The sequence below is a fragment of the Thermobia domestica genome, chromosome 1 (genome assembly GCF_964235325.1).
Source record: "Thermobia domestica chromosome 1, izTheDome1.hap1.1, whole genome shotgun sequence".
NCBI lineage: Eukaryota > Metazoa > Arthropoda > Insecta > Zygentoma > Lepismatidae > Thermobia > Thermobia domestica.
The window spans coordinates 296,920,634-296,934,659 of NC_137454.1; positions in this window are offsets into that span (position 1 = coordinate 296,920,634).

Below are 14,026 nucleotides of genomic sequence, written 5' to 3' on the forward strand. Positions count from 1 at the left end.
TTAATTTTTTTCTCATAGTATTTTATAAAATAGTTCGTGTTAAGTAATATTAATACTACACAATATTTTAACAGGTCCACGATAAACACTGGAATTATGTTTGATTTCTCTATTTTAAAAAAAGAAAGAAATAACTGTATTACTAGCATTTAACGAAAAAATGTTCAAAGGTGAGACATACACCAATCAAAATCTCTCATTGACTTAAGCAAAATTATATACATAAGTATCAACTTCATGTGTTTCTAAAGAAAATCGAGAAAACGAACTGGTTCATATTATTAGCTTTGCTATTTTAAATAATTTACACTCGCTGAGCAAAGTAACGTTTATTTAAAAACAATAAATGTGTAACAGTTTCGCCAACTAACTGAAGAAATTGGCTTCATCAGATACTTTGTTTAACTGGATTTTTTAGTAACAAGTGTATTAAGATTTTTGGCACAATTCTAAGATTTTTTCAATTGAATTTTCATAAAATACTTTGTATCAAGTAATATCAAGGCTGTATAATATTTTAACCGGTCCATGACAAGCACTGAAATTGTTTAACACGTCTCCTTTCATTTCGTACAAATCCACTTAATCACCTGGTATTTGACAGTTGTTTTGTTAGAAACAAAATCAATGCTACCAGGACAAAACTAGCGAAAGTAGTAAAAAGTTAAAAAAGCTCTCTATTTTCAATTTGGAAAACGAAAGTTTGAGTGAGAAATAAATCTTGAACATCACAGTTAATCAAGCACCAATTTCTGCAACAAGAAGAATGTGGACAATTGTTTAAAATCTACCACGCCCTTCTTCTGTTTCAGAGAAATCTTCCTTTAGTTTTTTTTCTTTTTCTTTTCAAGGCTGGAAGAACTCAAGACCTCATTGATTCAGTTGCTCTCGAATCAATTAAGAACATCTACAAACATAGTTGCCATTTTTAGAATTCTGATTTTGCATACATTTCTAATCACAATAAACCCGTTCCAATACTGAAGATAGGCCTAAGTTTTATACAATTGCTCCCAGAAATGATATACATGTTTATTGTTTGCACTATAGATTATCGTAAAATTATAAATATCTTCATATGTCATTCAATTAAGGGAGTCCAGTACATACGCCATCTTTGGTTTTTTAGCCAATTGATTTATATGGGGAATTATTTTTTTAAAAAATAAACTGGAATTTTAATTAAGTGATTTTACTGATTTCTACTTCAAGTCTAGTTAAACGTCTCTTTCTTTTTTCAAAATAAAATTGAAGAGCTCAATTCCAAAACAGCCTGTCAAAAAAAAAAATGTTCCATCATTCTATTTTTGTAAAAGAAAAGTAATCTACGTAAAGGAAAATTGCAATTGCCTACTTTTCGTAAGATAGCGTTCAAATTATCATCTATAGCGAGAGTTTTGTAAGTGTTTTTAGGCATGAGTCAGAAATTAGCTTCGGAGAATACTGTTAACTTAGGACACCTTGGAAAAGAATACTGTTTTATTTTGCCTATAATTAATTTGATTTATGAAGTTTTGGCATGAAACCATGTTCAGTATACGGAGATACTGCAAGGGAATTTAATAGAACCAATATCTCAAAATTGACAAAATTGACTTAGACTCTTTAGGAATCCACCCCTTCAGTTGCATAAATTAAGTATACTTAAATAAAATTTGATTATTAAATATTAAAATTATAAATAATCAAAATTGTAATTTCAATGGACTAAGTAACATTTTAATAAATTTGAAGAAGAAATCACTAATATCAAATCATTAAAGTTCCAGTTCATTTCAAAGAAAAAAAAAACAAATATAATTTCCAATAGAAATCAATGAGCTGGAAAGAGGTCTATAGTCTGTAATTACATCACAGAGGGCCCAAGTCTAGGATGACACATTTTCACGAGCGGTATATTAAAAAAATCGAGAATGAAGAATGATAGAGAAATAAGGCTGTTCATGAGAAAATTTGAGAGAGACCTAAACTGAAAACAATGTTGATATCACGCTACCGAGTTTTCTCCTTACGACTCTACTAAGAGCTCATTGCTACAATAAGGGGTTAAACAATTTTTCGGACTAAAATTTTAAAACATTGGTCGAAAAAAATTTAAGCAAAAATTTTGATTTTTTAAAAAATGTAAACAAAGATTTGAAAGTGATCAGCCATAGAATACGCTCTATTGTTAAAGCAGTTACAATAGGACTAGTACTATATTCTGTGATTGAAACCAATGCCAACCAGATTTTCCAGCTTTGAAGATTGAATAAAGTATCTGGCACAAATCCACAAAAATCCGAAACAGTTCAAGATTCTCGGAATTGTAGTATCGGTTAAAAGCAACAAGACCACGCTAACTACGCAGGATTGCCTTACGAATTCCTGCAGACTATCAGTGAACTTGTGATCATTGACTGTCGCCACCATGCTCTGGAATAGAACCACGAGTAGCTTGATGATTGTCTACTCAAAAGCTCTCCAGCCACACATACAGGAAAAGCTTAAGCAGGAATAAACTCGTTCAGCTCCCGAAATATTGTGCATTCAGCACAATTAAGGTTGAAGAATGGAAGATGAGATAAATTGGTAACAAGTACCATATCAAAAAAGCCGTAAGGAAAACATACACAGAGAGATTAATACGTGAATAGACTGTGGTCAGTAGAAAATTCAGTAGAACTATCGAAATTAAGAACTATAATTCTTGTTCATCTTAAGAACTAGGAAGATGATATGGACCAATTTTAGCCCGGAGCAATTACGGCAAGGGCATATAATTTTTATATACTTCAGTTTTTTTCTTTTACCTCAATTCAGTATAATATGCCTTATTTAGCATAATACCCACACAAGACAAGCATTTAAAAAAAAAGATTCTTTTAGTAGATGTTATAACTAATAAAAAATTGCTTCCACCCGCTACTCGGAGATTTCATAAAACTTTACATGACGTTAGTTTTCAGTACTTACTGTAAGTGTATTATAATGTTCCAAAGCATTATTAAAAACATCACATACAATAAATGATATGATTTACCAGGGACGCTATAATTGCCCCATTTTGTTATGCTATGAGGCAATTATGGCAAAAAAAAAAAAAAAAAAAAACGGGAAATTATGACAACGTTCTCTTTTTGCAAGTATAACATCCGAAGAGGAAAATGTATCAAAACATAGTTTAACGTCCCATGATTATGCATCGAGGCTAACGGAGACAATGGTGCAATGAAAAAAGTGGGAGGAAAGATGAAAACCCTGAGAAACCCCACGCATGTTATTTTAATTCGCCATGAAGTTCACTTGGCGCAGGCTGCGATCGAATCAGCCTGCTCTGACATATACTACTCTGTTTAAGGTCTGCTGAATTTGGAAGTCTTTGCAAACACATGTGACAGATACCTACATTAGAACCTATATTACTACATTTTTCTGATGTTGACGTAATGAAGTGGTATTTACAGTAGAAGACAATGGTTTTCTAGGCATAAATATGAAATTTTCACCAAGTAAAACGGACTCAGATTTTGATTGAGAAGTCACTACTTATGTTGTGCCTTCAGCAAGTCTCTTGGTGTAGATAATGTAGGCTACTAGTATTTAAGTTTTCCAAAATGTGTGGGGACTGTAAATGTTTTAAACAAATTTAGGCCTAAGAGTTTTAGTCTATTTGTGAAATTTCAAAGTTAAATTTTTCTGTAACAGTCGTTTGTACTGTATGATGTTTAATTCGTACGTTCCTTATACATAGAGATAGAAAATATTTAAAAAAAAAAAAAAAACATTTAAATGGCTAAAGCATGCCTATGGCATAATAGCCAAAAAGTCAGTGCAATGTTAATATTAACAGGAGCTAGAAGACTTGTCATAATTCCTCCAAGGTTGGGACAATTCTGGCATTTGGGAATTTTTTTAAAAAAAAAATCTCAAATTTCTCTTATAGCTATTTGAATTTTTTCTCTATTCATGGAAGTAATATAGAAGTAACATAGAATTATTATGGTATTCGGCAAAATTAGAACAAAATATATTATTTTGAGATATAAGCAGTTGAAGTTAAGGTTTACGTTTACTTGCCATAATTATCTCGAGTCGTCTTATTCTCCTTAGTGAATTCTGTTATCTGACACCTACAATTGTAATTTCTTATGGAGTACAATCTGCGATGAAGCATTCAGATTTCTGATAATTAACACGAGTGCACTCGAGTGGTACAATTGGCTGTAAAGCTGAAGCTCACAGTGATGAATATATTGCGAACAAATAATGAGCGGGCAAAGGAAGAAAATTCGCATTGCAACTGCTTGCGACCACAAAATTGTATGTATATACCGAAAACGAAATGTATCGAGTACATCAACGTGTACACCGCCAGCAGCTCAATCATAGCTGGCTTTTTTCACTTATGTGGCTCGTATAGTGAGATCAATTAATAAACTGCGCAGGTTTAAATTGAGTTTCCTGCAAGCAGACAACCATTGTTGAGTGGTCACAGTATCTAGATTACTTAAGATGATTGCTGAATCCGTGAATGTTCCATTGAAGAAATACCATACTGCGAAGAACTAACGACTCAAGAAGAACTTTGCCTCGTGAGCTAACTACTGTTCACTCACGATCCATCAGTTCGTCTTCCAACATATCAGATTTCAGTGTAAGTAAGGTTGGCTTACGAGCTGATGCAAATTTCGGGTTCCTCTGTGAGGCGACTGGATCGCTAAAACGATTACATCTACAGGTGCCAGTATATTGGCTTGGTTTCACATGTCAGCTATGTATGGCAAGTGGCGCTAGCTTCAGATTATCGCTACGGAGAACACGCATTATCATGGGTTGTGCACTGACGGTGCATTAGCTTTTCTTTTGTTCTAATGACTTTGTTTCCGTAATGGTCAATGCATCTGGTCCAAAGATCGTGAAAATGGTTGCTCGACCATCTCCGACAATTATAAAAATTGGAGTGTATGTACAAGTGTTCCTGAATGGCGGCCATCTTTGTTGGTGGTGGAGTGCTAATTTTTGCATTTGCAAGCGTTTACGAAAACTACAGTTGCTTAGGATGTATGAATCAGACGAACACTAAACAAAAACAAATGTTTACAGTAGAGACTGTGGTATGCAGAGAATATACTCTTACTCCTAAATAAATATACAGGGTTGTAAACTAATACATGAAATTGTCAGAAAAAGTACAGAAAATTACATTTTTAAAGGGGCTGTATTTTGAAATAGCATAAAGGGGGGGGAGTCATAAGTTTGTGCTGATTACTATTGCATGTAAAGAGTCTGCAGAAATATCGACAGCTATGGTGATGGTTTCGTCATCAATTCAGTCCTGTACCGTGCACAACTCGACTGTTTGAACGAAGCAATCCAGAAAAAGCGACCAGAATTGGCCAACAGAAAGGGAGTTGTGTTCCATCATGACAATGCGCAGCCACACACATCTTTGATGACTCGGAACAAATTGATGGAACTTGGTTTTGATGCATCCACTGTATAACCCGGACCTTGCACCATGTGACTACCATTTTGTTTCGGCCTTTGCAAAACTCTCTTGGTAATTAAAAAATTGGCCGACCGAAGCACCGCTGAAAATCACTTGGCCAAGTTTTCCGAGACACAAAGCACAGAAGTTCAACACCAATGGAATTAAGAAGCTACACTGAGAAAAATTATTGGGTTGAATGATAGTCACTTTAGAGAAATTTTAACCAACACTTGGGTCATACATGTTTAACGGAAAGTTTCATGATGCGTGAAACATATAGTCTAAAGGAAGCTGATTTACGTGAATAATTTAGTACTACAAAAATTATAACACATATTTGTTATTTACTGTCTGTTCAGTTGAAATTATACAGAGTTATATCTTGACAGCCCACGATTAAAATAGCCCGGCCCAAGCGGAAGGTTACAGAGGAAGAAAATAGCACCACAAAGAAAAAATCATTGCATAGAAGTCACAATGCATGAATAGCGGTGCTGTAATCTTTTTTCCTTATCTCTTCTTGTTATTCTTGTCCTAGCATATAAGAATAACAGATGGTGCGACTATTACTCGTCTAACTGTTGTCGGACTAGTCACAAGTCTAAAAAACGATTATTGTGGCCAATTACAGAAAACATAGAACTTTATCTGATCCTTGGCAGAAATGCCAAATTTACTGCGAAAAGCTTTGAAATAACTACTTACTGGCTGTGAGAAATGCAAATATTCACAAATATATAGTTATTTCTGATATGCTCGGAAGGCGACATCCTTGGTGTTGAATAAAATTCCAAAACACGCTAAAGTGGTAGTCATTTTATGTTGAGTCACCTTTGTAACCAACTGATGGTTTAACATTAACCAGATGTGTTAAATCCCGTTATGGTTAATGTGACATTTAAATGAAATGAAAGGAAATCTTTGAGTTTTACGTCCCACGATTATGCCGGTTAGGCTAAAGGAGACGGTGATTATGAGAAATGAATGAAATGGTGGAATGAAGAAAGGAGGAGGAAACGGGAGAACCCCGAGAAAACCCACGCACACGGTGTTTGTCCACCACAAAGTTCACTTGGCGGGGGCTGGGATCGAACCCGGGACCCTTATCACCAGAGGTGAACGCTCTACCACTGAGCCACCGCGGCCCAAATGTGACATTTACTCTTTAACCTATTATTATTTGTACTCTCTCCCTTCTCCGAGCGACCCCATAATGTGGTCATTTCTTACCCCACGCTTGTTCACTTTTGGTCAAATGCATTATCGGGCTAATGAAATTTACACTTTGTTGGGTCATATTGTACACCAAGTTGGGTTAAACGTATTAACCGGTTATGAGATTTCACACCAATTGGGTCATTGGGTTGGACTCCTACATTTAACTACACGTTGGGTTGAATTTATTTCAACCCAATTTAACTAAACGCTTTGACCCTATTTGGGTCGGAGCAGTTTTAGCCATCTGGTTGGGTTAAAATATGCACCAAGAGGGCCAATTTCAATCCAATCATTTTTCTCAGTGTACCCGAAAATGGCAAAAGGTCATCTATATTATAAAAGAGAACGCACAAATCCTTTGTTAGCTCATCACGCTAATACGGCTGAACCAATTTCTTTCATTTTTGGGGGGTTATTAGGATTTGGACCCTAGATGGTTTTTATCATATCACTTTAATTTTTAATTACCAGTGTCTTGAGATAATTGACCATTCAAGTGTCCATACGTACAAATCCTTTGTTATTAGTTCATCATAGGTAAAAATAAACGTATTTATATGCAACCCGCATGACCGTGTCACTCGGCGGGTTAACATAAATGACAGGCGTTTTAATGTTAACATTTACTGCAATTTGAAAGCGAAAAAGTAAAAATTATCTAAGTAACAAAGTTTATTGCGTTCCGGGGTGACCGCAGCGAAGCGGGTCACTCGGCGGGTTAACATAAATGACAGGCGCTATAATGTTAACATTTACTGCAATTTGAAAGCGAAAAAGTAAAAATTATCTAAGTAACAAAGTTTATTGCGTTCCGGGGTGACCGCAGCGAAGCGGGGTGAACGCTGCTAGTAGATAATAATTGTCAATATGTACTTGATTAAAATTGATTTTCAATAAAGAATTTTTTCGTTCAAAAATGTACCAAAAAACCGCGAAGACTTTTTATATGACCCTTTATGATTTAGACTTAACAGCTAGCTGAACCACATACAACGATGAACACGTTTGATGCAACCAAGTCTTTACTTGTCCGTGACATAATCCATGGTCAAATATTTGAACAGAGTATGTGACAATCATAGTCTAATACATTGTGCTTCTTACGCTTTTTGAATTCCACTTATTATCAAACTTATTTTAACAACTTTATTATTATTATTACAATACAAAACGAATGCAAGTACAACGAAAATTCAAACATTGCAAAACTAATGTACATTTAATTAATGAAATTCGTGTTGTGAAGTTTACGCAGTTCTTGTAGACATTTTACTTACAGAATATATATATGTATATATTTCCATTTACCCTATCATTCGCCTATTTTCTCTCAGAGCTTTGTCTCAGCCTACTAAACCATGGAGTGCCTTCAGTTTGTTGAAGCAAAGTTCTTTGGAAGTTTCTGATATTTATGTTATAAGAGCTACTCGGCTGAGATGACAATGCTACCGCTGACATGGGTCTTCTATTTTTTGCCCTTTGAACGCTATCAGTATTGCTTTTCATCTGTTGAGCCATACAATTGGAGTTTGTTACAATAGGATTTATATCTCCCTTGGAAGAAGAAACATTCTGTTTTTTGTGGCATGGCTGCTTATGTGGCGATCTGGATTGAGACAATGCCACTCTTTGCTTGCCATCTTTGAATACTTTTCTTTCGGAAGGCACTTGGATATTGGGATGATTAAAATAAGTACCATAAGACGTGTGGTGGTGATATCCATTTCTTGACTCTGAAGAACATCTACGTCCCATGAGACCACAGGAAGCTTCACGTATTGGATTTTGGCGCTGTTGTGAAGCCTCAGTTTTCCGGTGAGGTAATGTAGCCTGTTTGCGCTTTGCCCGATCTGGTTGTACCTGTGATTGAGTGCTGCCATAGATTTTAATTAGTCGAGACTTATTACTTTTGTTCTTCGATTTATTTGTATTTTTATTGAATTGTGAACTATCAACTTTTTCGTTGAGATTCACTTTTGAAACTCCTTCCTTTCTTTCAGTTTGGCACTTTGATTTACGTGCTTCTTGTTTTCCACCTTTGCTTTCTTTCGATTTTCCTTTTCTGTTTGAGCTTTCTTCAATAGAAGTCCTTCGAGTGTCAGAATTTACCTCCTCGGAAATGCAACTTTGTATTTTTTCACTTGACGAATGAGGTGTGTAAGGGTATGAACCTTCTAGCCATTTGCGACATAAGTTCTCAGATCTGTCGATGGAATTTGTATTGGATTGTTTGTCAACAAGTGCAATCTCTCGATCTTGGAAAACATTCTCCTCGCAAACTTGAATGTGCATTTGAATGTTATTCTCCAGCTGCTGAAGTTCGTGATAATATTGTAAGTGGTCTCGAATGGTGTATGGAGATTTATTTCTATACTTATTTGTAATTATTGCATTGGTATTTACACAATCAGGATCACATGTTTCAAAAGAAATACGTTGATTTCTTTTCTGACCCCGATATCCAGGACGAAATGTTGCAGGCTTTTGTTTAGAAACGTCGTGGTCTGATGTTTCTGAAGAATTCAAGCTGTTATCCTGCTTTGATCGTAGTTGTTTACTTGCAACAGAACACTGTCGTTGTTTCTCTTTATGTTCTACACACGAATTTTTGGTATTGGGTTGATTGTTATTACAATTTGAATGTTGATGTTGTATTCCACGGATAGATTTATTCACATTTTCAACATCAGCCTTCTTCTTCATATCAGCAGGTTTAGAGTCTTTCACAACTTTCGAAACTTTCTTGCTCTTGTTTCTGTCCACGTTGTTAGTTGTGCTTTTATTTGATTCTTCTCTTTTACTGGCTGAAGTCTTTTGTGAGATTAAATTAGAAGTTTTCCTTTTTTGTGGAATCATGTCTTTATTGAGGAGTGTCTTTGATGAACTGCTAGTGTAATACGCAGAGGAAGTCTGCACAATTTCTGATTGTGAACATCTTTCAAGTTCGTTGAATCTTCTTATAATTCGGTTTATGGTGCTATCTGAAGTGTTTGAAACCGATGGTATATTCCTGATAGAGGAAGTGTTAACAGACCTACCTCTAAATTTCTTTAATTTTGTTGCACTCTTGGAGAACGAAACTTTAAGATGTTTGTTCGAACATACTAATGGGTTTGAAACATTAGTAATATTAAGTGAACTGTTTTGATTTTTTGGAATAGCGGATGTTCCTTTGTCTGGTTCCGAAGCTTTAGATTCATTAGTCTTTCGGCCTGGGGGTTGTTTAAACTGCTGTTTATTCTTTGTTTTAGTCGATTTTCGTTTTAGACTGATTCCATATATCAGTGCTGCATTCTTGAGTGATTCGCTGATAGAGCCTTCAACAAACATTACGTTTTTCTTACGCTTCTTTGCTTGTTTGGAAGTGATAGAACTCTCGCAAGATGTTCTTGTTTTGCCAGTCTTCTTGCGTTTAATCTCTCGAGCGAATGTGTTCTGGCTTCCAACAAAAAATTTCCTCATGCGCACCAACTTGGATATCAATGTCTCCGCACAGGAAAGCACAGTGTTATATTTGGCATACAATTTGTTCTTTTGTTCAACAATGTCCCTTGTTACAATCGTTGACGTATGACTTCTGGACGACGTCGCCCTCATTCGATTTTTACGATTCTTAAGTAGTCGTTCCTTGTTTCTTTTGTACCTTACGTCCATAAGCTGTAATAGATTTATTCTTGCTTGCAATGCACCTATTGCTAATTCTAATGTATTTATTTCTTCTGCATAGTTTTCTAGTTCTTTAAAGTTCTTGTCAAGGTCATTACGCAATGCGTCTCCAGCATCAAAGGGCTCCATTACGATTTGTGTTTCTAAAGGCTTATTAAAATAAGGACACTTCTTACTCGATACACGAGGATCTCTACAGGTAGCCTCGTTTTGCATAGGTTCCATCTCCATTAAGTTAACTAGTACTTCTTTCACATTATTTGCAATTCAACATTACGTATGTCAATAACATTCAGCACAATGCTTTCAATTACGTAGTATCCATTCATCTGCTAGCTATTTTCCTTTTATTTAAACCACACCAAAGAAGAAACTACACAAAAATTTTAATATTGACGCTTTAGGATTGTTCACTCTCTAATATCAAGTATAAACAGCAACACTGATGTTGAAAATTAAACTGAAGAATTGATTTAGGATTTCATTATGAGCAATCCGAAACGTAGAAGTGATCTAAATCTCTACAAAATACGTAGGTTCATTGTTGCTTTTGTAGGATTAACTTGCCTAAATTAGGTTATTGCTATGACAAAAGGAAAATAAATTTAAGTTTTTATGTAATTATTACATATGTATTGTTTGTAATGAAAAACATGAGAATATATTGTTATGATTAGAATAATTGAAGAGTTAACAACATATATGATACACCTCTCTTTCCAGTATTGAGATAACTGTGACTGTATATAAATATGGTGAAGAGTTATTTCCACAAATACATTTTCCTCAAGCACAACAAGTGTGAGACATTTTCTCAAGCACCTTATCTTGATATTGATCATGAACTAAGAATCTATGACAGGGTAAAAATCTCGGCTAATATAAAAAATAAGGGGATGTAATTTTCAAATGTAATAAAATAAATGCAGTATTGCCACTAGTTAAGTAAAATTTTACAATGAAATGTTTTAAATGAAAATTTTACAATGAAATGTCATTTATGCAAAGGAGTTCTGACTATTCCTCAGCTATATGCATACGTTTTCAACTTAAGATTCAATCATAGCACTAAGTTTTCAGTATCCTATTTTTGGATTACGAAGGTCTGACCCATTTAAGATGAAAGATTTCTTTAAATACTAAAAAGACTTGTGAAAAAAGAACAAATAATTAGGACGATATTGTATTAAAATAAATTGAACTTTTGTATGCACGATTGCTTCAGTAAATCATATTGATTTCTAAAGTCGTGTAAAAAGTATAATTCAAATGAAACATACTGAAAGAAATTATAGTAAATTCTCAAATGTTGAAAACAAAAGAATATAGCAATTGGGATCTGGACAAAACTGAGCCACAATGTTAATTTTAAAATTATTTATCCTTATTTTGACGACAATCAAATTTAAGTTGCATGTAATAATTAATATACTTGTATTGTAATAATTACTATCGTGAGTGAAGTGTGAAGAGTACTAATATTTTCGCTGCAGGAGTTTATAGCAAATCAAATCCCAGCTTCCTGTTAGTTTAGTGCAATTTTAAGATGTGTATTAGGAAGTAGAAAAAAAAGGTAGGCACAATAAATAGATGGAATTATTCTTTAAACATGCTATTTTAAAATTAATAAGAATTTATTGGTATTGTTGGATGAAATTATTACAATATTACCAAGCTAGACGCGGGCTTCGTTTGTTTGCATTAATAAGTTATTTGTCCCAGTTCAATTCGGCTTAGGATTGAAAGTGTTAACGTGCTTCATTTGAAGGTTAGAGCAGTTTTGAACTAAAGCCAGGTTTATACTCCTTTCCCAAACGACTTAATGTCCTCCTGTCGCTCAGAAATCTTGTCATATTACTTATTACTGGTAAAGAATAAACAATATGTAATATTATTATTATTATTATTATTATTATTATTAATAATAATAATAATAATAATAATAATAATAATAATAATAATAATAATAATAATAATAATAAACTTTTATGCAACCTATGTATAGTTACAAAAATACGTGACTTAAACAAGAGATGGTTAACTTTACATGTAAAATTTGATTTTTCGAACTATCTGTTGAGAAGAAAAAAGTAGTTACGTGAAAATGTTACATTATGGGGTGTTCCAAAATGAGACACCCGGGGCAGCATTCGTGCTAGAGAGCTCACTTTTGGCTAGTGCTGTTGAATCCCAGTACGTGCAAGTTATATTTCTGCTAAAAACAAACATATTGTGGATGGTTTCCCTTGGGAAATCGGTTTCCTCATTCCATTATCTTTAATTTCGTTCATTCATCATTGTCCCTCATAGCCTTTCAACATAATTGAGGGAAGATAAAATTTATTATATAGTTACTAAACGAATTTAATCCGAGAATCAAGAATAAATACTGAAGGATTTCCAGAATATGCTGGCATATTTGCATATAGTCATTTATAAAAAAAGAATTTCTACATCCAACCCTTTCCTGAAATTTCTTTCATTACCATATACTATATGTTGAGATAAATATCGTTGTATGAAAACTTCAAAAGAACGAAGATTATACCCCTTTGTTTACCCCAGTCCCTTCAAGGAATTGACATATAGAGTTTGCAAAAGCAAATAACAGATTTATTTTATTTTTTACATGAGTGTACATCGATATCTCTGTAATAATACAAATACAATAAATGAAGCTAACGACTTGAGAACGATCTGATGGTCACTACTGGTAAAGCCATAGAACAGTGTTTCCCAGTCTGTAGTCCGTGGGTCCCGGGGAACCGGTAGATATTGAAACGGGGTCCGTGTGTGGAAATTTTTATTTTCATTAAATTTTATCTTATTATGTTCACACACATGGGATCTTTGTACAAAGAATGCTTTTAGGTAAAACTTTCGGTTTGATTTTGCTTTGTGTTTCATCAATGGTGTCTTCAAAGCTCTTACAGAGGACACCACTCAAAATACCTTTAAAGTCCTCTCCCCAATTATAATCTTTAATACTCTTAACGAGTCTAAGGTATGTACTTATTGCAAAGAGTCTCAAAGTGAACACATCAGAGTTTCAGCTCAACAAAAATTTCAGAAAATGTATGCAGTATGAATATTGACAAAACAAACTATTTTAGAGTGGTTTGGGGAAGACACTTTAATTTTATGTTTAGTAGGTCATAGCTCGTTGAAAATTGTGTACAGGAAGACAGTAGCGTAGCCAGGATGTGTGTTTTGGGGGGCCAAAGTGCTGTTCTAGGTACATATAGAAAAATTACAAACAAAAATATATAAACATAAAAATATATAAAAAATTACAAACATCAAAGTACATTGTCGGACCTCTTTGGGGGAGCCCTCTGCCTCCCCTTCCCTACGCCACTGCAGGAAGAAACAATTGGCACAGTTTTGAAGGTTGATCCTTTACTAACATACACAAAAAGTTTCATTTCAGAACATTGTATAGTCAATACGCTGGAAGAAGACAAACACAACATTACAATTTGCCATCTTCCCCCAACTATGCGGTGGAAGATGCCTTATTAATCGGAGTAAGATGCCTCAGAAATTAGGTTGGTGTAACGCGCATATTAAGAAAGGAATAGGCGTAATATATAAAAATATATGATTCAAACATTTATTTACAGTAAACCAAAGCACGTCTGCACTCTTTTACTTTGAAAAAAAAATATA